This window comes from Pseudophryne corroboree (assembly GCF_028390025.1).
Source record: "Pseudophryne corroboree isolate aPseCor3 chromosome 7 unlocalized genomic scaffold, aPseCor3.hap2 SUPER_7_unloc_1, whole genome shotgun sequence".
NCBI lineage: Eukaryota > Metazoa > Chordata > Amphibia > Anura > Myobatrachidae > Pseudophryne > Pseudophryne corroboree.
The window spans coordinates 85,385-104,475 of NW_026967608.1; the positions used below are offsets into that span (position 1 = coordinate 85,385).

The 19,091-nt window shown below is 34.5% G+C and overlaps 9 non-coding genes across 9 annotated transcripts; all 9 read left to right on the forward strand.

Annotated features, from left to right (window-relative positions):
* The first annotated feature begins 467 nt into the window (after window positions 1-467).
* On the forward strand, window positions 468-541 carry TRNAS-ACU (transfer RNA serine (anticodon ACU)). The gene has a single exon. It is a non-coding gene; the product is annotated as a tRNA-Ser (tRNA).
* Window positions 542-1,625: 1,084 nt separating this feature from the next.
* On the forward strand, window positions 1,626-1,699 carry TRNAS-ACU (transfer RNA serine (anticodon ACU)). The gene has a single exon. It is a non-coding gene; the product is annotated as a tRNA-Ser (tRNA).
* Window positions 1,700-2,791: 1,092 nt separating this feature from the next.
* Window positions 2,792-2,865, forward strand: TRNAS-ACU (transfer RNA serine (anticodon ACU)). Its single transcript has one exon. It is a non-coding gene; the product is annotated as a tRNA-Ser (tRNA).
* A 1,084-nt stretch (window positions 2,866-3,949) lies between these two features.
* On the forward strand, window positions 3,950-4,023 carry TRNAS-ACU (transfer RNA serine (anticodon ACU)). The gene has a single exon. It is a non-coding gene; the product is annotated as a tRNA-Ser (tRNA).
* Window positions 4,024-5,116: 1,093 nt separating this feature from the next.
* On the forward strand, window positions 5,117-5,190 carry TRNAS-ACU (transfer RNA serine (anticodon ACU)). The gene has a single exon. It is a non-coding gene; the product is annotated as a tRNA-Ser (tRNA).
* A 2,264-nt stretch (window positions 5,191-7,454) lies between these two features.
* Window positions 7,455-7,528, forward strand: TRNAS-ACU (transfer RNA serine (anticodon ACU)). Its single transcript has one exon. It is a non-coding gene; the product is annotated as a tRNA-Ser (tRNA).
* Window positions 7,529-10,343: 2,815 nt separating this feature from the next.
* Window positions 10,344-10,417, forward strand: TRNAS-ACU (transfer RNA serine (anticodon ACU)). Its single transcript has one exon. It is a non-coding gene; the product is annotated as a tRNA-Ser (tRNA).
* Window positions 10,418-13,166: 2,749 nt separating this feature from the next.
* TRNAS-ACU (transfer RNA serine (anticodon ACU)) lies at window positions 13,167-13,240 on the forward strand. Its single transcript has one exon. It is a non-coding gene; the product is annotated as a tRNA-Ser (tRNA).
* Window positions 13,241-14,321: 1,081 nt separating this feature from the next.
* TRNAS-ACU (transfer RNA serine (anticodon ACU)) lies at window positions 14,322-14,395 on the forward strand. The gene has a single exon. It is a non-coding gene; the product is annotated as a tRNA-Ser (tRNA).
* Window positions 14,396-19,091: the final 4,696 nt, after the last annotated feature.

Sequence of the window (19,091 nt, forward strand, 5' to 3'; positions counted from 1 at the left end):
CTGGTGACAATGTAGTTTGTTTTTGTCAATTACCATTTTAATAATAGGGTAAAGAAAATTAAGTGGATTTTTGAAAGAAAACAATACTGTCAATATACTATTAAAACAAATTAAAATGGTAAAAGTTATTGTACTTTAAGTAAACATAAAATAGCTAACATATCAATCCCAGTTTTGGATTACTTTAATTAACAAAAAAAATGCATATAGCAGAGGATAGTTTCAATCTGCCTACCTCTGGTTAATGGGCCCAGCATGCTTCCATTGCAGTACTCTGCTGCACATGTAAGTGCAAGAGATCCTGAAGCACTCACTCATCATGGGAAAGTACCAATGTGTTTCTTCGTTGGTTGATTTAAGAAAATTCTTACAAAAACTCTCCAGATTATTGACTTTTTAAAGTTTTTCTAGGAAACGTTCTAGATGAATGCTTATTAGCCTTTGTCAGTATGTACTTTTTGCAAATTGTCTCTGTGGCGCAATCGGTTAGTGTGTCTGGCTACTAACCAAAAGGTTGGTGGTTCAATCCCACCCAGGGACATAATTGACCTTGTGATCAGGTTTTGGTGATATTTAAGTAGACAAGTCAAAATTTCAAACCCCCTCTTATGGTGTAGGGTACCTGGCCTTCTCTGATGTAATCAGAGTTAGATTTGATTCAGTGATTTTATAAAAAACAGCTAGGAAGCACAATTTAGCAATGGGTTGCAGAGAAAAAAAATATGCTGGCAGAAAAATCCAATTGAGTGATTAAACAGCTCTTCATTTTCTGCCTTTATTTTTATGCTAACAAATTTGTTCTCTAAAAAGTGTCCACAAAGCCAAGTCTCTGATTAACACCTTTGTAGGGATGGTTTTTCACCTATAACTAAATTAAACTTGCTTCATTGGAAAGGCAGCAAGATGCATCCTCATTTCAATGTCTACTGAAATAATACAGGTTGACACCAGGAAACATTAACGCCACTGCATCCTTGCTGCTTTCTCATGTAGAAGTCTGTTTAATGTGAAAACAAGGTGATATCTAATTAGCACACAGGTAAGGAATTAAGAAAATCTTTATTTAAGGGTGAAGATGTTTCTCACAAAATCGTTGCCCCAATGCATCATTGAAATTCAAGCTGGAAAGATATCTTGTACATTTTGTATTGCTCTTCTGGTGACAATGTAGTTTGTTTTTGTCAATTACCCTTTTAATAATAGGGTAAAGAAAATTAAGTGGATTTTTTAAAGAAAACTATATTGTCAATATACTATTAAAACAAATTAAAATGGTAAAAGTTATTGTACTTTAAGTAAAAATAAAAGAGCAAAAATATCAATCCCAGTTTTGATTATTTAAATTAACAAAAAAAAAATGCATATAGCAAAGGATAGTTTCAATCTGCCTACCTCTGGGTTATGGGCCCAGCATGCTTCCATTGCAGTACTCTGCTGCACATGTAAGTGCAAGAGATCCTGAAGCACTCACTCATCATAGGAAAGTACCAATGTGTTTCTTCGTTGGTTGATGGAAGAAACATCTTACAAAAACTCTCCAGATTATTGACTTTTTAAAGTTTTTCTAGGAAACGTTCTAGATGTATGCTTATTAGCCTTTGTCAGTATGTACTTTTTTGCAAAGTGTCTCTGTGGCGCAATCGGTTAGTGTGTCCGGCTACTAACCAAAAGGTTGGTGGTTCAATCCCACCCAGGGACGTAATTGACCTTGTTATCAGATTTTGGTGATCTTTAAGTAGATAAGTCAAAATTTCAAACCCCCTGTTATGGTGTAGGGTACCTGGCCTTCTCTGATGTAATCAGAGTTAGATTTGATTCATTGATTTTATAAAAACAGCTAGGAAGCACAATTTAGCAGTGGGTTGCAGAGAAAAAGAAATATGCTGGCAAAAAAAATCCAATTGAGTGATTAAACAGCTCTTCATTTTCTGGCTTTATTTTTATGCTAACAAATTTGTTCTCTGAAAAGTGTCCACAAAGCCAAGTCTCTGATTAACACCTTTGTAGGGATGGTTTTTCACCTATTACTAAATTAAACTTGCTTCATTGGAAAGACAGCAAGATGCATCCTCATTTCAATGTCTACTGAAATAATACAGGTTGACACCAGGAAACATTAACGCCACTGCATCCTTGCTGCTTTCTCATGTAGAAGTCTGTTTAATGTGAAAACAAGGTGATATCTAATTAGCACACAGGTAAGGAATTAAGAAAATCTTTATTTAAGGGTGAAAATGTTTCTCACAAAATCGTTGCCCCCAATGCATCATTGAAATTCAAGCTGGAAAGATGATTTTAATATATCACTTGTACATTTTGTATTGCTCTTCTGGTGACAATGTAGTTTGTTTTTGTCAATTACCATTTTAATAATAGGGTAAAGAAAATTAAGTGGATTTTTAAAAGAAAACAATACTTTCAATATACTATTAAAACAAATTAAAATGGTAAAAGTTATTGTACTTTAATGAAAAATAAAGAGCAAAAATATCAATCCCAGTTTTGGATTACTTTAACAAAAAAAATGCATATAGCAGAGGAAAGTTTTAATCTGCCTACCTCTGGGTTATGGGCCCAGCATGCTTCCATTGCAGTACTCTGCTGCACATGTAAGTGCAAGAGATCCTGAAGCACTCACTCATCATGGGAAAGTACCAATGTGTTTCTTCGTTGGTGGATGGAAGAAAATTCTTACAAAAACTCTCCAGATTATTGACTTTTTAAAGTTTTTCTAGGAAACGTTCTAGATGAATGCTTATTAGCCTTTGTCAGTATGTACTTTTTGCAAATTGTCTCTGTGGCGCAATCGGTTAGTGTGTCTGGCTACTAACCAAAAGGTTGGTGGTTCAATCCCACCCAGGGACATAATTGACCTTGTGATCAGGTTTTGGTGATATTTAAGTAGACAAGTCAAAATTTCAAACCCCCTCTTATGGTGTAGGGTACCTGGCCTTCTCTGATGTAATCAGAGTTAGATTTGATTCAGTGATTTTATAAAAAACAGCTAGGAAGCACAATTTAGCAATGGGTTGCAGAGAAAAAAAATATGCTGGCAGAAAAATCCAATTGAGTGATTAAACAGCTCTTCATTTTCTGCCTTTATTTTTATGCTAACAAATTTGTTCTCTAAAAAGTGTCCACAAAGCCAAGTCTCTGATTAACACCTTTGTAGGGATGGTTTTTCACCTATAACTAAATTAAACTTGCTTCATTGGAAAGGCAGCAAGATGCATCCTCATTTCAATGTCTACTGAAATAATACAGGTTGACACCAGGAAACATTAACGCCACTGCATCCTTGCTGCTTTCTCATGTAGAAGTCTGTTTAATGTGAAAACAAGGTGATATCTAATTAGCACACAGGTAAGGAATTAAGAAAATCTTTATTTAAGGGTGAAGATGTTTCTCACAAAATCGTTGCCCCAATGCATCATTGAAATTCAAGCTGGAAAGATATCTTGTACATTTTGTATTGCTCTTCTGGTGACAATGTAGTTTGTTTTTGTCAATTACCCTTTTAATAATAGGGTAAAGAAAATTAAGTGGATTTTTTAAAGAAAACTATATTGTCAATATACTATTAAAACAAATTAAAATGGTAAAAGTTATTGTACTTTAAGTAAAAATAAAAGAGCAAAAATATCAATCCCAGTTTTGATTATTTAAATTAACAAAAAAAAAATGCATATAGCAAAGGATAGTTTCAATCTGCCTACCTCTGGGTTATGGGCCCAGCATGCTTCCATTGCAGTACTCTGCTGCACATGTAAGTGCAAGAGATCCTGAAGCACTCACTCATCATAGGAAAGTACCAATGTGTTTCTTCGTTGGTTGATGGAAGAAACATCTTACAAAAACTCTCCAGATTATTGACTTTTTAAAGTTTTTCTAGGAAACGTTCTAGATGTATGCTTATTAGCCTTTGTCAGTATGTACTTTTTTGCAAAGTGTCTCTGTGGCGCAATCGGTTAGTGTGTCCGGCTACTAACCAAAAGGTTGGTGGTTCAATCCCACCCAGGGACGTAATTGACCTTGTTATCAGATTTTGGTGATCTTTAAGTAGATAAGTCAAAATTTCAAACCCCCTGTTATGGTGTAGGGTACCTGGCCTTCTCTGATGTAATCAGAGTTAGATTTGATTCATTGATTTTATAAAAACAGCTAGGAAGCACAATTTAGCAGTGGGTTGCAGAGAAAAAGAAATATGCTGGCAAAAAAAATCCAATTGAGTGATTAAACAGCTCTTCATTTTCTGGCTTTATTTTTATGCTAACAAATTTGTTCTCTGAAAAGTGTCCACAAAGCCAAGTCTCTGATTAACACCTTTGTAGGGATGGTTTTTCACCTATTACTAAATTAAACTTGCTTCATTGGAAAGACAGCAAGATGCATCCTCATTTCAATGTCTACTGAAATAATACAGGTTGACACCAGGAAACATTAACGCCACTGCATCCTTGCTGCTTTCTCATGTAGAAGTCTGTTTAATGTGAAAACAAGGTGATATCTAATTAGCACACAGGTAAGGAATTAAGAAAATCTTTATTTAAGGGTGAAAATGTTTCTCACAAAATCGTTGCCCCCAATGCATCATTGAAATTCAAGCTGGAAAGATGATTTTAATATATCACTTGTACATTTTGTATTGCTCTTCTGGTGACAATGTAGTTTGTTTTTGTCAATTACCATTTTAATAATAGGGTAAAGAAAATTAAGTGGATTTTTAAAAGAAAACAATACTTTCAATATACTATTAAAACAAATTAAAATGGTAAAAGTTATTGTACTTTAATGAAAAATAAAGAGCAAAAATATCAATCCCAGTTTTGGATTACTTTAACAAAAAAAATGCATATAGCAGAGGAAAGTTTTAATCTGCCTACCTCTGGGTTATGGGCCCAGCATGCTTCCATTGCAGTACTCTGCTGCACATGTAAGTGCAAGAGATCCTGAAGCACTCACTCATCATGGGAAAGTACCAATGTGTTTCTTCGTTGGTGGATGGAAGAAACATCTTACAAAAACTCTCCAGATTATTGACTTTTTAAAGTTTTTCTAGGAAACGTTCTAGATGTATGCTTATTAGCCTTTGTCAGTATGTACTTTTTTGCAAAGTGTCTCTGTGGCGCAATCGGTTAGTGTGTCCGGCTACTAACCAAAAGGTTGGTGGTTCAATCCCACCCAGGGACGTAATTGACCTTGTTATCAGATTTTGGTGATCTTTAAGTAGACAAGTCAAAATTTCAAACCCCCTGTTATGGTGTAGGGTACCTGGCCTTCTCTGATGTAATCAGAGTTAGATTTGATTCATTGATTTTATAAAAACAGCTAGGAAGCACAATTTAGCAGTGGGTTGCAGAGAAAAAGAAATATGCTGGCAAAAAAAATCCAATTGAGTGATTAAACAGCTCTTCATTTTCTGGCTTTATTTTTATGCTAACAAATTTGTTCTCTGAAAAGTGTCCACAAAGCCAAGTCTCTGATTAACACCTTTGTAGGGATGGTTTTTCACCTATTACTAAATTAAACTTGCTTCATTGGAAAGGCAGCAAGATGCATCCTCATTTCAATGTCTACTGAAATAATACAGGTTGACACCAGGAAACATTAACGCCACTGCATCCTTGCTGCTTTCTCATGTAGAAGTCGGTTTAATGTGAAAACAAGGTGATATCTAATTAGCACACAGGTAAGGAATTAAGAAAATCTTTATTTAAGGGTGAAAATGTTTCTCACAAAATCGTTGCCCCCAATGCATCATTGAAATTCAAGCTGGAAAGATGATTTTAATATATCACTTGTACATTTTGTATTGCTCTTCTGGTGACAATGTAGTTTGTTTTTGTCAATTACCATTTTAATAATAGGGTAAAGAAAATTAAGTGGATTTTTAAAAGAAAACAATACTTTCAATATACTATTAAAACAAATTAAAATGGTAAAAGTTATTGTACTTTAATGAAAAATAAAGAGCAAAAATATCAATCCCAGTTTTGGATTACTTTAATTAACAAAAAAAATGCATATAGCAGAGGAAAGTTTTCATCTGCCTACCTCTGGGTTATGGGCCCAGCATGCTTCCATTGCAGTACTCTGCTGCACATGTAAGTGCAAGAGATCCTGAAGCACTCACTCATCATGGGAAAGTACCAATGTGTTTCTTCGTTGGTGGATGGAAGAAACATCTTACAAAAACTCTCCAGATTATTGACTTTTTAAAGTTTTTCTAGGAAACGTTTTAGATGAATGCTTATTAGCCTTTGTCAGTATGGACTTTTGCAAAGTGTCTCTGTGGCGCAATCAGTTAGTGTGTACGGCTATAAACCAAAAGGTTGGTGGTTCAATCCCACCCATTGACGTAATTGACCTTGTTATCAGATTTTGGTGATCTTTAAGTAGACAAGTCAAAATTTCAAATCCCCTCTTATGGTGTAGGGTACCTGGCCTTCTCTGATGTAATCAGAGTTAGATTTGATTCAGTGATTTTATAAAAACAGCTAGGAAGCACAATTTAGCAGTGGGTTGCAGAGAAAAAGAAATATGCTGGCAAAAAAATCCAATTGAGTGATTAAACAGCTCTTCATTTTCTGGCTTTATTTTTATGCTAACAAATTTGTTCTCTGAAAAGTGTCCACAAAGCCAAGTCTCTGATGAACACCTTTGTAAGGATGGTTTTTCACCTATTACTAAATTAAACTTGCTTCATTGGAAAGGCAGCAAGATGCATCCTCATTTCAATGTCTACTGAAATAATACAGGTTGACACCAGGAAACATTAACGCCAATGCATCCTTGCTGCTTTCTCATGTGGAAGTCTGTTTAATGTGAAAACAAGGTGATATCTAATTAGCACACAGGTAAGGAATTAAGAAAATCTTTATTTAAGGGTGAAGATGTTTCTCACAAAATCGTTGCCCCAATGCATCATTGAAATTCAAGCTGGAAAGATGATTTTAATATATCACTTGTACATTTTGTATTGCTCTTCTGGTGACAATGTAGTTTGTTTTTGTCAATTACCATTTTAATAATAGGGTAAAGAAAATTAAGTGGATTTTTGAAAGAAAACAATACTGTCAATATACTATTAAAACAAATTAAAATGGTAAAAGTTATTGTACTTTAAGTAAACATAAAATAGCTAACATATCAATCCCAGTTTTGGATTACTTTAATTAACAAAAAAAATGCATATAGCAGAGGATAGTTTCAATCTGCCTACCTCTGGTTAATGGGCCCAGCATGCTTCCATTGCAGTACTCTGCTGCACATGTAAGTGCAAGAGATCCTGAAGCACTCACTCATCATGGGAAAGTACCAATGTGTTTCTTCATTGGTTGATTTAAGAAAATTCTTACAAAAACTCTCCAGATTATTGACTTTTTAAAGTTTTTCTAGGAAACGTTCTAGATGAATGCTTATTAGCCTTTGTCAGTATGTACTTTTTGCAAATTGTCTCTGTGGCGCAATCGGTTAGTGTGTCTGGCTACTAACCAAAAGGTTGGTGGTTCAATCCCACCCAGGGACATAATTGACCTTGTGATCAGGTTTTGGTGATATTTAAGTAGACAAGTCAAAATTTCAAACCCCCTCTTATGGTGTAGGGTACCTGGCCTTCTCTGATGTAATCAGAGTTAGATTTGATTCAGTGATTTTATAAAAAAACAGCTAGGAAGCACAATTTAGCAATGGGTTGCAGAGAAAAAAAATATGCTGGCAGAAAAATCCAATTGAGTGATTAAACAGCTCTTCATTTTCTGCCTTTATTTTTATGCTAACAAATTTGTTCTCTAAAAAGTGTCCACAAAGCCAAGTCTCTGATTAACACCTTTGTAGGGATGGTTTTTCACCTATAACTAAATTAAACTTGCTTCATTGGAAAGGCAGCAAGATGCATCCTCATTTCAATGTCTACTGAAATAATACAGGTTGACACCAGGAAACATTAACGCCACTGCATCCTTGCTGCTTTCTCATGTAGAAGTCTTTTTAATGTGAAAACAAGGTGATATCTAATTAGCACACAGGTAAGGAATTAAGAAAATCTTTATTTAAGGGTGAAGATGTTTCTCACAAAATCGTTGCCCCAATGCATCATTGAAATTCAAGCTGGAAAGATCACTTGTACATTTTGTATTGCTCTTCTGGTGACAATGTAGTTTGTTTTTGTCAATTACCCTTTTAATAATAGGGTAAAGAAAATTAAGTGGATTTTTTAAAGACAACTATATTGTCAATATACTATTAAAACAAATTAAAATGGTAAAAGTTATTGTACTTTAAGTAAAAATAAAAGAGCAAAAATATCAATCCCAGTTTTGATTACTTAAATTAACAAAAAAAAATGCATATAGCAAAGCCAAGTCTCTGATTAACACTTTTGTAGGGATGGTTTTTCACCTATTACTAAATTAAACTTGCTTCATTGGAAAGGCAGCAAGATGCATCCTCATTTCAATGTCTACTGAAATAATACAGGTTGACACCAGGAAACATTAACGCCACTGCATCCTTGCTGCTTTCTCATGTAGAAGTCTGTTTAATGTGAAAACAAGGTGATATCTAATTAGCACACAGGTAAGGAATTAAGAAAATCTTTATTTAAGGGTGAAAATGTTTCTCACAAAATCGTTGCCCCCAATGCATCATTGAAATTCAAGCTGGAAAGATGATTTTAATATATCACTTGTACATTTTGTATTGCTCTTCTGGTGACAATGTAGTTTGTTTTTGTCAATTACCATTTTAATAATAGGGTAAAGAAAATTAAGTGGATTTTTAAAAGAAAACAATACTTTCAATATACTATTAAAACAAATTAAAATGGTAAAAGTTATTGTACTTTAATGAAAAATAAAGAGCAAAAATATCAATCCCAGTTTTGGATTACTTTAATTAACAAAAAAAATGCATATAGCAGAGGATAGTTTTAATCTGCCTACCTCTGGGTTATGGGCCCAGCATGCTTCCATTGCAGTACTCTGCTGCACATGTAAGTGCAAGAGATCCTGAAGCACTCACTCATCATGGGAAAGTACCAATGTGTTTCTTCGTTGGAGGATGGAAGAAACATCTTACAAAAACTCTCCAGATTATTGACTTTTTAAAGTTTTTCTAGGAAACATTTTAGATGAATGCTTATTAGCCTTTGTCAGTAGGGGCTTTTGCAAAGTGTCTCTGTGGCGCAATCAGTTACTGTGTACAGCTATAAACCAAAAGGTTGGTGGTTCAATCCCACCCATTGACGTAATTGACCTTGTTATCAGATTTTGGTGATCTTTAAGTAGACAAGTCAAAATTTCAAATCCCCTCTTATGGTGTAGGGTACCTGGCCTTCTCTGATGTAATCAGAGTTAGATTTGATTCAGTGATTTTATAAAAACAGCTAGGAAGCACAATTTAGCAGTGGGTTGCAGAGAAAAAGAAATATGCTGGCAAAAAAATCCAATTGAGTGATTAAACAGCTCTTCATTTTCTGGCTTTATTTTTATGCTAACAAATTTGTTCTCTGAAAAGTGTCCACAAAGCCAAGTCTCTGATGAACACCTTTGTAAGGATGGTTTTTCACCTATTACTAAATTAAACTTGCTTCATTGGAAAGGCAGCAAGATGCATCCTCATTTCAATGTCTACTGAAATAATACAGGTTGACACCAGGAAACATTAACGCCAATGCATCCTTGCTGCTTTCTCATGTGGAAGTCTGTTTAATGTGAAAACAAGGTGATATCTAATTAGCACACAGGTAAGGAATTAAGAAAATCTTTATTTAAGGGTGAAGATGTTTCTCACAAAATCGTTGCCCCAATGCATCATTGAAATTCAAGCTGGAAAGATGATTTTAATATATCACTTGTACATTTTGTATTGCTCTTCTGGTGACAATGTAGTTTGTTTTTGTCAATTACCATTTTAATAATAGGGTAAAGAAAATTAAGTGGATTTTTGAAAGAAAACAATACTGTCAATATACTATTAAAACAAATTAAAATGGTAAAAGTTATTGTACTTTAAGTAAACATAAAATAGCTAACATATCAATCCCAGTTTTGGATTACTTTAATTAACAAAAAAAATGCATATAGCAGAGGATAATTTCAATCTGCCTACCTCTGGTTAATGGGCCCAGCATGCTTCCATTGCAGTACTCTGCTGCACATGTAAGTGCAAGAGATCCTGAAGCACTCACTCATCATGGGAAAGTACCAATGTGTTTCTTCGTTGGTTGATTTAAGAAAATTCTTACAAAAACTCTCCAGATTATTGACTTTAATAAAGTTTTACTAGGAAACGTTCTAGATGAATGCTTATTAGCCTTTGTCAGTATGTACTGTTTGCAAATTGTCTCTGTGGCGCAATCGGTTAGTGTGTCTGGCTACTAACCAAAAGGTTGGTGGTTCAATCCCACCCAGGGACATAATTGACCTTGTGATCAGGTTTTGGTGATATTTAAGAAGACAAGTCAAAATTTCAAACCCCCTCTTATGGTGTAGGGTACCTGGCCTTCTCTGATGTAATCAGAGTTAGATTTAATTTTGTGATTTTATAAAAAACAGCTAGGAAGCACAATTTAGCAATGGGTTGCAGAGAAAAAAAATATGCTGGCAGAAAAATCCAATTGAGTGATTAAACAGCTCTTCATTTTCTGGCTTTATTTTTATGCTAACAAATTTGTTCTCTAAAAAGTGTCCACAAAGCCAAGTCTCTGATTAACACCTTTGTTGGGATGGTTTTTCACCTATAACTAAATTAAACTTGCTTCATTGGAAAGGCAGCAAGATGCATCCTCATTTCAATGTCTACTGAAATAATACAGGTTGACACCAGGAAACATTAACGCCACTGCATCCTTGCTGCTTTCTCACGTAGAAGTCTGTTTAATGTGAAAACAAGGTGATATCTAATTAGCACACAGGTAAGGAATTAAGAAAATCTTTATTTAAGGGTGAAGATGTTTCTCACAAAATCGTTGCCCCAATGCATCATTGAAATTCAAGCTGGAAAGATCACTTGTACATTTTGTATTGCTCTTCTGGTGACAATGTAGTTTGTTTTTGTCAATTACCCTTTTAATAATAGGGTAAAGAAAATTAAGTGGATTTTTTAAAGACAACTATATTGTCAATATACTATTAAAACAAATTAAAATGGTAAAAGTTATTGTACTTTAAGTAAAAATAAAAGAGCAAAAATATCAATCCCAGTTTTGATTACTTAAATTAACAAAAAAAAATGCATATAGCAAAGCCAAGTCTCTGATTAACACTTTTGTAGGGATGGTTTTTCACCTATTACTAAATTAAACTTGCTTCATTGGAAAGGCAGCAAGATGCATCCTCATTTCAATGTCTACTGAAATAATACAGATTGACACCAGGAAACATTAACGCCACTGCATCCTTGCTGCTTTCTCATGTAGAAGTCTGTTTAATGTGAAAACAAGGTGATATCTAATTAGCACACAGGTAAGGAATTAAGAAAATCTTTATTTAAGGGTGAAAATGTTTCTCACAAAATCGTTGCTCCCAATGCATCATTGAAATTCAAGCTGGAAAGATGATTTTAATATATCACTTGTACATTTTGTATTGCTCTTCTGGTGACAATGTAGTTTGTTTTTGTCAATTACCATTTTAATAATAGGGTAAAGAAAATTAAGTGGATTTTTAAAAGAAAACAATACTTTCAATATACTATTAAAACAAATTAAAATGGTAAAAGTTATTGTACTTTAATGAAAAATAAAGAGCAAAAATATCAATCCCAGTTTTGGATTACTTTAATTAACAAAAAAAATGCATATAGCAGAGGATAGTTTTAATCTGCCTACCTCTGGGTTATGGGCCCAGCATGCTTCCATTGCAGTACTCTGCTGCACATGTAAGTGCAAGAGATCCCGAAGCACTCACTCATCATGGGAAAGTACCAATGTGTTTCTTCGTTGGAGGATGGAAGAAACATCTTACAAAAACTCTCCAGATTATTGACTTTTTAAAGTTTTTCTAGGAAACGTTTTAGATGAATGCTTATTAGCCTTTGTCAGTATGGGCTTTTGCAAAGTGTCTCTGTGGCGCAATCAGTTACTGTGTACAGCTATAAACCAAAAGGTTGGTGGTTCAATCCCACCCATTGACGTAATTGACCTTGTTATCAGATTTTGGTGATCTTTAAGTAGACAAGTCAAAATTTCAAATCCCCTCTTATGGTGTAGGGTACCTGGCCTTCTCTGATGTAATCAGAGTTAGATTTGATTCAGTGATTTTATAAAAACAGCTAGGAAGCACAATTTAGCAGTGGGTTGCAGAGAAAAAGAAATAAGCTAGCAAAAAAATCCAATTGAGTGATTAAACAGCTCTTCATTTTCTGGCTTTATTTTTATGCTAACAAATTTGTTCTCTGAAAAGTGTCCACAAAGCCAAGTCTCTGATGAACACCTTTGTAAGGATGGTTTTTCACCTATTACTAAATTAAACTTGCTTCATTGGAAAGGCAGCAAGATGCATCCTCATTTCAATGTCTACTGAAATAATACAGGTTGACACCAGGAAACATTAACGCCAATGCATCCTTGCTGCTTTCTCATGTGGAAGTCTGTTTAATGTGAAAACAAGGTGATATCTAATTAGCACACAGGTAAGGAATTAAGAAAATCTTTATTTAAGGGTGAAGATGTTTCTCACAAAATCGTTGCCCCAATGCATCATTGAAATTCAAGCTGGAAAGATGATTTTAATATATCACTTGTACATTTTGTATTGCTCTTCTGGTGACAATGTAGTTTGTCACTGTCAATATACTATTAAAACAAATTAAAATGGTAAAAGTTATTGTACTTTAAGTAAACATAAAATAGCTAACATATCAATCCCAGTTTTGGATTACTTTAATTAACAAAAAAAATGCATATAGCAGAGGATAGTTTCAATCTGCCTACCTCTGGTTAATGGGCCCAGCATGCTTCCATTGCAGTACTCTGCTGCACATGTAAGTGCAAGAGATCCTGAAGCACTCACTCATCATGGGAAAGTACCAATGTGTTTCTTCGTTGGTTGATTTAAGAAAATTCTTACAAAAACTCTCCAGATTATTGACTTTTTAAAGTTTTTCTAGGAAACGTTCTAGATGAATGCTTATTAGCCTTTGTCAGTATGTACTTTTTGCAAATTGTCTCTGTGGCGCAATCGGTTAGTGTGTCTGGCTACTAACCAAAAGGTTGGTGGTTCAATCCCACCCAGGGACATAATTGACCTTGTGATCAGGTTTTGGTGATATTTAAGTAGACAAGTCAAAATTTCAAACCCCCTCTTATGGTGTAGGGTACCTGGCCTTCTCTGATGTAATCAGAGTTAGATTTGATTCAGTGATTTTATAAAAAACAGCTAGGAAGCACAATTTAGCAATGGGTTGCAGAGAAAAAAAATATGCTGGCAGAAAAATCCAATTGAGTGATTAAACAGCTCTTCATTTTCTTCCTTTATTTTTATGCTAACAAATTTGTTCTCTAAAAAGTGTCCACAAAGCCAAGTCTCTGATTAACACCTTTGTAGGGATGGTTTTTCACCTATAACTAAATTAAACTTGCTTCATTGGAAAGGCAGCAAGATGCATCCTCATTTCAATGTCTACTGAAATAATACAGGTTGACACCAGGAAACATTAACGCCACTGCATCCTTGCTGCTTTCTCATGTAGAAGTCTGTTTAATGTGAAAACAAGGTGATATCTAATTAGCACACAGGTAAGGAATTAAGAAAATCTTTATTTAAGGGTGAAGATGTTTCTCACAAAATCGTTGCCCCAATGCATCATTGAAATTCAAGCTGGAAAGATCACTTGTACATTTTGTATTGCTCTTCTGGTGACAATGTAGTTTGTTTTTGTCAATTACCCTTTTAATAATAGGGTAAAGAAAATTAAGTGGATTTTTTAAAGAAAACTATACTGTCAATATACTATTAAAACAAATTAAAATGGTAAAAGTTATTGTACTTTAAGTAAAAATAAAAGAGCAAAAATATCAATCCCAGTTTTGATTACTTTAATTAACAAAAAAAATGCATATAGCAGAGGATAGTTTCAATCTGCCTACCTCTGGGTAATGGGCCCAGCATGCTTCCATTGCAGTACTCTGCTGCACATGTAAGTGCAAGAGATCCTGAAGCACTCACTCATCATGGGAAAGTACCAATGTGTTTCTTCATTGGTTGATGGAAGAAACATCTTACAAAAACTCTCCAGATTATTGACTTTTTAAAGTTTTTCTAGGAAACGTTCTAGATGTATGCTTATTAGACTTTGTCAGTATGTACTTTTTGCAAAGTGTCTCTGTGGCACAATCGGTTAGTGTGTCTGGCTACTAACCAAAAGGTTGGTGGTTCAATCCCAACCAGGGACGTAATTGACCTTGTTATCAGATTTTGGTGATCTTTAAGTAGACAAGTCAAAATTTCAAACCCCCTGTTATGGTGTAGGGTACCTGGCCTTCTCTGATGTAATCAGAGTTAGATTTGATTCAGTGATTTTATAAAAACAGCTAGGAAGCACAATTTAGCAGTGGGTTGCAGAGAAAAAGAAATATGCTGGCAAAAAAAATCCAATTGAGTGATTAAACAGCTCTTCATTTTCTGGCTTTATTTTTATGCTAACAAATTTGTTCTTTGAAAAGTGTCCACAAAGCCAAGTCTCTGATTAACACCTTTGTAGGGATGGTTTTTCACCTATTACTAAATTAAACTTGCTTCATTGGAAAGGCAGCAAGATGCATCCTTATTTCAATGTCTACTGAAATAATACAGGTTGACACCAGGAAACATTAACGCCACTGTATCCTTGCTGCTTTCTCATGTGGAAGTCTGTTTAATGTGAAAACAAGGTGATATCTAATTAGCACACAGGTAAGGAATTAAGAAAATCTTTATTTAAGGGTGAAGATGTTTCTCACAAAATCGTTGCCCCAATGCATCATTGAAATTCAAGCTGGAAAGATGATTTTAATATATCACTTGTACATTTTGTATTGCTCTTCTGGTGACAATGTAGTTTGTTTTTGTCAATTACCATTTTAATAATAGGGTAAAGAAAATTAAATGGATTTTTGAAAGAAAACAATACTGTCAATATACTATTAAAACAAATTAAAATGGTAAAAGTTATTGTACTTTAAGTAAACATAAAAGAGCCAAAATATCAATCCCAGTTTTGGATTACTTTAATTAACAAAAAAAAAATGCATATAGCAGAGGATAGTTTCAATCTGCCTACCGCTGGGTTATGGGCCCAGCATGCTTCCATTGCAGTACTCTGCTGCACATGTAAGTGCAAGAGATCCTGAAGCACTCACTCATCATGGGAAAGTACCAATGTGTTTCTTCGTTGGTTGATGGAAGAAACATCTTACAAAAACTCTCCAGATTATTGACTTTTTAAAGTTTTTCTAGGAAAAGTTTTATATGAATGCTTATTAGCCTTTGTCAGTATGGACTTTTGCAAAGTGTCTCTGTGGCGCAATCAGTTAGTGTGCACGGCTATTAACCAAAAGGTTGGTGGTTCAATCCCACCCAGGGACGTAATTGACCTTGTTATCAGATTTTGGTGATCTTTAAGTAGACAAGTCAAAATTTCAAACCCCCTGTTCTGGTGTAGGGTACCTGGCCTTCTCTGATGTAATCAGAGTTAGATTTGATTCAGTGATTTTATAAAAACAGCTAGGAAGCACAATTTAGCAGTGGGTTGCAGAGAAAAAGAAATATGCTGGCAAAAAAAATCCAATTGAGTGATTAAACAGCTCTTAATTTTCTGGCTTTATTTTTATGCTAACAAATTTGTTCTCTGAAAAGTGTCCACAAAGCCAAGTCTCTGATTAACACCTTTGTAAAGATGGTTTTTAACCTATTACTAAATTAAACTTGCTTCATTGGAAAGGCAGCAAGATGCATCCTCATTTCAATATCTACTGAAATAATACAGGTTGACACCAGGAAACATTAACGCCACTGCATCCTTGCTGCTTTCTCATGTGGAAGTCTGTTTAATGTGAAAACAAGGTGATATCTAATTAGCACACAGGTAAGGAATTAAGAAAATCTTTATTTAAGGGTGAAAATGTTTCTCACAAAATCGTTGCCCCAATGCCTCATTGAAATTCAAGCTGGAAAGAAGATTTTAATATATCACTTGTACATTTTGTATTGCTTTTCTGGTGACAATGTAGTTTGTTTTTGTCAATTACCATTTTAATAATAGGGTAAAGAAAATTAAGTGGATTTTTAAAAGAAAACAATACTTTCAATATACTATTAAAACAAATTAAAATGGTAAAAGTTATTGTACTTTAATGAAAAATAAAAGAGCAAAAATATCAATCCCAGTTTTGGATTACTTTAATTAACAAAAAAAATGCATATAGCAGAGGATAGTTTTAATCTGCCTACCTCTGGGTTATGGGCCCAGCATGCTTCCATTGCAGTACTCTGCTGCACATGTAAGTGCAAGAGATCCTGAAGCACTCACTCATCATGGGAAAGTACCAATGTGTTTCTTCGTTGGTGGATGGAAGAAACATCTTACAAAAACTCTCCAGATTATTGACTTTTTAAAGTTTTTCTAGGAAACGTTTTAGATGAATGCTTATTAGCCTTTGTCAGTATGTACTTTTGCAAAGTGTCTCTGTGGCGCAATCAGTTAGTGTGTACGGCTATAAACCAAAAGGTTGGTGGTTCAATCCCACCCAGGGACGTAATTGACCTTGTTATCAGATTTTGGTGATCTTTAAGTAGACAAGTCAAAATTTCAAACCACCTGTTCTGGTGTAGGGCACCTGGCCTTCTCTGATGTAATCAGAGTTAGATTTGATTCATTGATTTTATAAAAACAGCTAGGAAGCACAATTTAGCAGTGGGTTGCAGAGAAAAAGAAATATGCTGGCAAAAAAAAAATCCAATTGAGTGATTAAACAGCTCTTCATTTTCTGGCTTTATTTTTATGCTAACAAATTTGTTCTCTGAAAAGTGTCCACAAAGCCAAGTCTCTGATTAACACCTTTGTAGGGATGGTTTTTCACCTATTACTAAATTAAACTTGCTTCATTGGAAAGGCAGCAAGATGCATCCTCATTTCAATGTCTACTGAAATAATACAGGTTGACACCAGGAAACATTAACGCCACTGTATCCTTGCTGCTTTCTCATGTGGAAGTCTGTTTAATGTGAAAACAAGGTGATATCTAATTAGCACACAGGTAAGGAATTAAGAAAATCTTTATTTAAGGGTGAAGATGTTTCTCACAAAATCGTTGCCCCAATGCATCATTGAAATTCAAGCTGGAAAGATGATTTTAATATATCACTTGTACATTTTGTATTGCTCTTCTGGTGACAATGTAGTTTGTTTTTGTCAATTACCCTTTTAATAATAGGGTAAAGAAAATTAAGTGGATTTTTTAAAGAAAACTATACTGTCAATATACTATTCAAACAAATTAAAATGGTAAAAGTTATTGTACTTCAAGTAAAAATAAAAGAGCAAAAATATCAATCCCAGTTTTGATTACTTAGATTAACAAAAAAAATGCATATAGCAAAGGATAGTTTCAATCTGCCTACCTCTGGGTTATGGGCCCAGCATGCTTCTATTGCAGTACTCTGCTGCACATGTAAGTGCAAGAGATCCTGAAGCACTCACTCATCATGAGAAAGTACCAATGTGTTTCTTCGTTGGTTGATGGAAGAAACATTTTACAAAAACTCTCCAGATTATTGACTTTTTAAAGTTTTTCTAGGAAACGTTCTAGATGTATGCTTATTAGACTTTGTCAGTATGTACTTTTTGCAAAGTGTCTCTGTGGCGCAATTGGTTAGTGTGTCTGGCTACTAACCAACAGGTTGGTGGTTCAATCCCAACCAGGGACGTAATTGACCTTGTTATCAGATTTTGGTGATTTTTAAGTAGACAAGTCAAAATTTCAAACCCCCTGATATGGTGTAGGGTACCTGGCCTTCTCTGATGTAATCAGAGTTAGATTTGATTCAGTGATTTTATAAAACAGCTAGGAAGCACAATTTAGCAGTGGGTTGCAGAGAAAAAGAAATATGCTGGCAAAAAAAATCCAATTGAGTGATTAAACAGCTCTTCATTTTCTGGCTTTATTTTTATGCTAACAAATTTGTTCTTTGAAAAGTGTCCACAAAGCCAAGTCTCTGATTAACACCTTTGTAGGGATGGTTTTTCACCTATTACTAAATTAAACTTGCTTCATTGGAAAGGCAGCAAGATGCATCCTCATTTCAATGTCTACTGAAATAATACAGGTTGACACCAGGAAACATTAACGCCACTGTATCCTTGCTGCTTTCTCATGTGGAAGTCTGTTTAATGTGAAAACAAGGTGATATCTAATTAGCACACAGGTAAGGAATTAAGAAAATCTTTATTTAAGGGTGAAGATGTTTCTCACAAAATCGTTGCCCCATTACATCAGTGAAATTCAAGCTGGAAAGATGATTTTAATATATCACTTGTACATTTTGTATTGCTCTTCTGGTGACAATGTAGTTTGTTTTTGTCAATTACCATTTTAATAATAGGGTAAAGAAAATTAAATGGATTTTTGAAAGAAAACAATGCTGTCAATATACTATTAAAACAAATTAAAATGGTAAAAGTTATTGTACTGTAAGTAAAAATAAAAGAGCCAAAATATCAATCCCAGTTTTGGATTACTTTAATTAACAAAAAAAAATGCATATAGCAGAGGATAGTTTCAATCTGCCTACCGCTGGGTTATGGGCCCAGCATGCTTCCATTGCAGTACTCTGCTGCACATGTAAGTGCAAGAGATCCTGAAGCACTCACTCATCATGGGAAAGTACCAATGTGTTTCTTCGTTGGTTGATGGAAGAAACATCTTACAAAAACTCTCAAGATTATTGACTTTTTAAAGTTTTTCTAGGAAAAGTTTTATATGAATGCTTATTAGCCTTTGTCAGTATGGACTTTTGCAAAGTGTCTCTGTGGCGCAATCAGTTAGTGTGCGAGGTTATTAACCAAAAGGTTGATGGTTCAATCCCACCCAGGGACGTAATTGACCTTGTTAT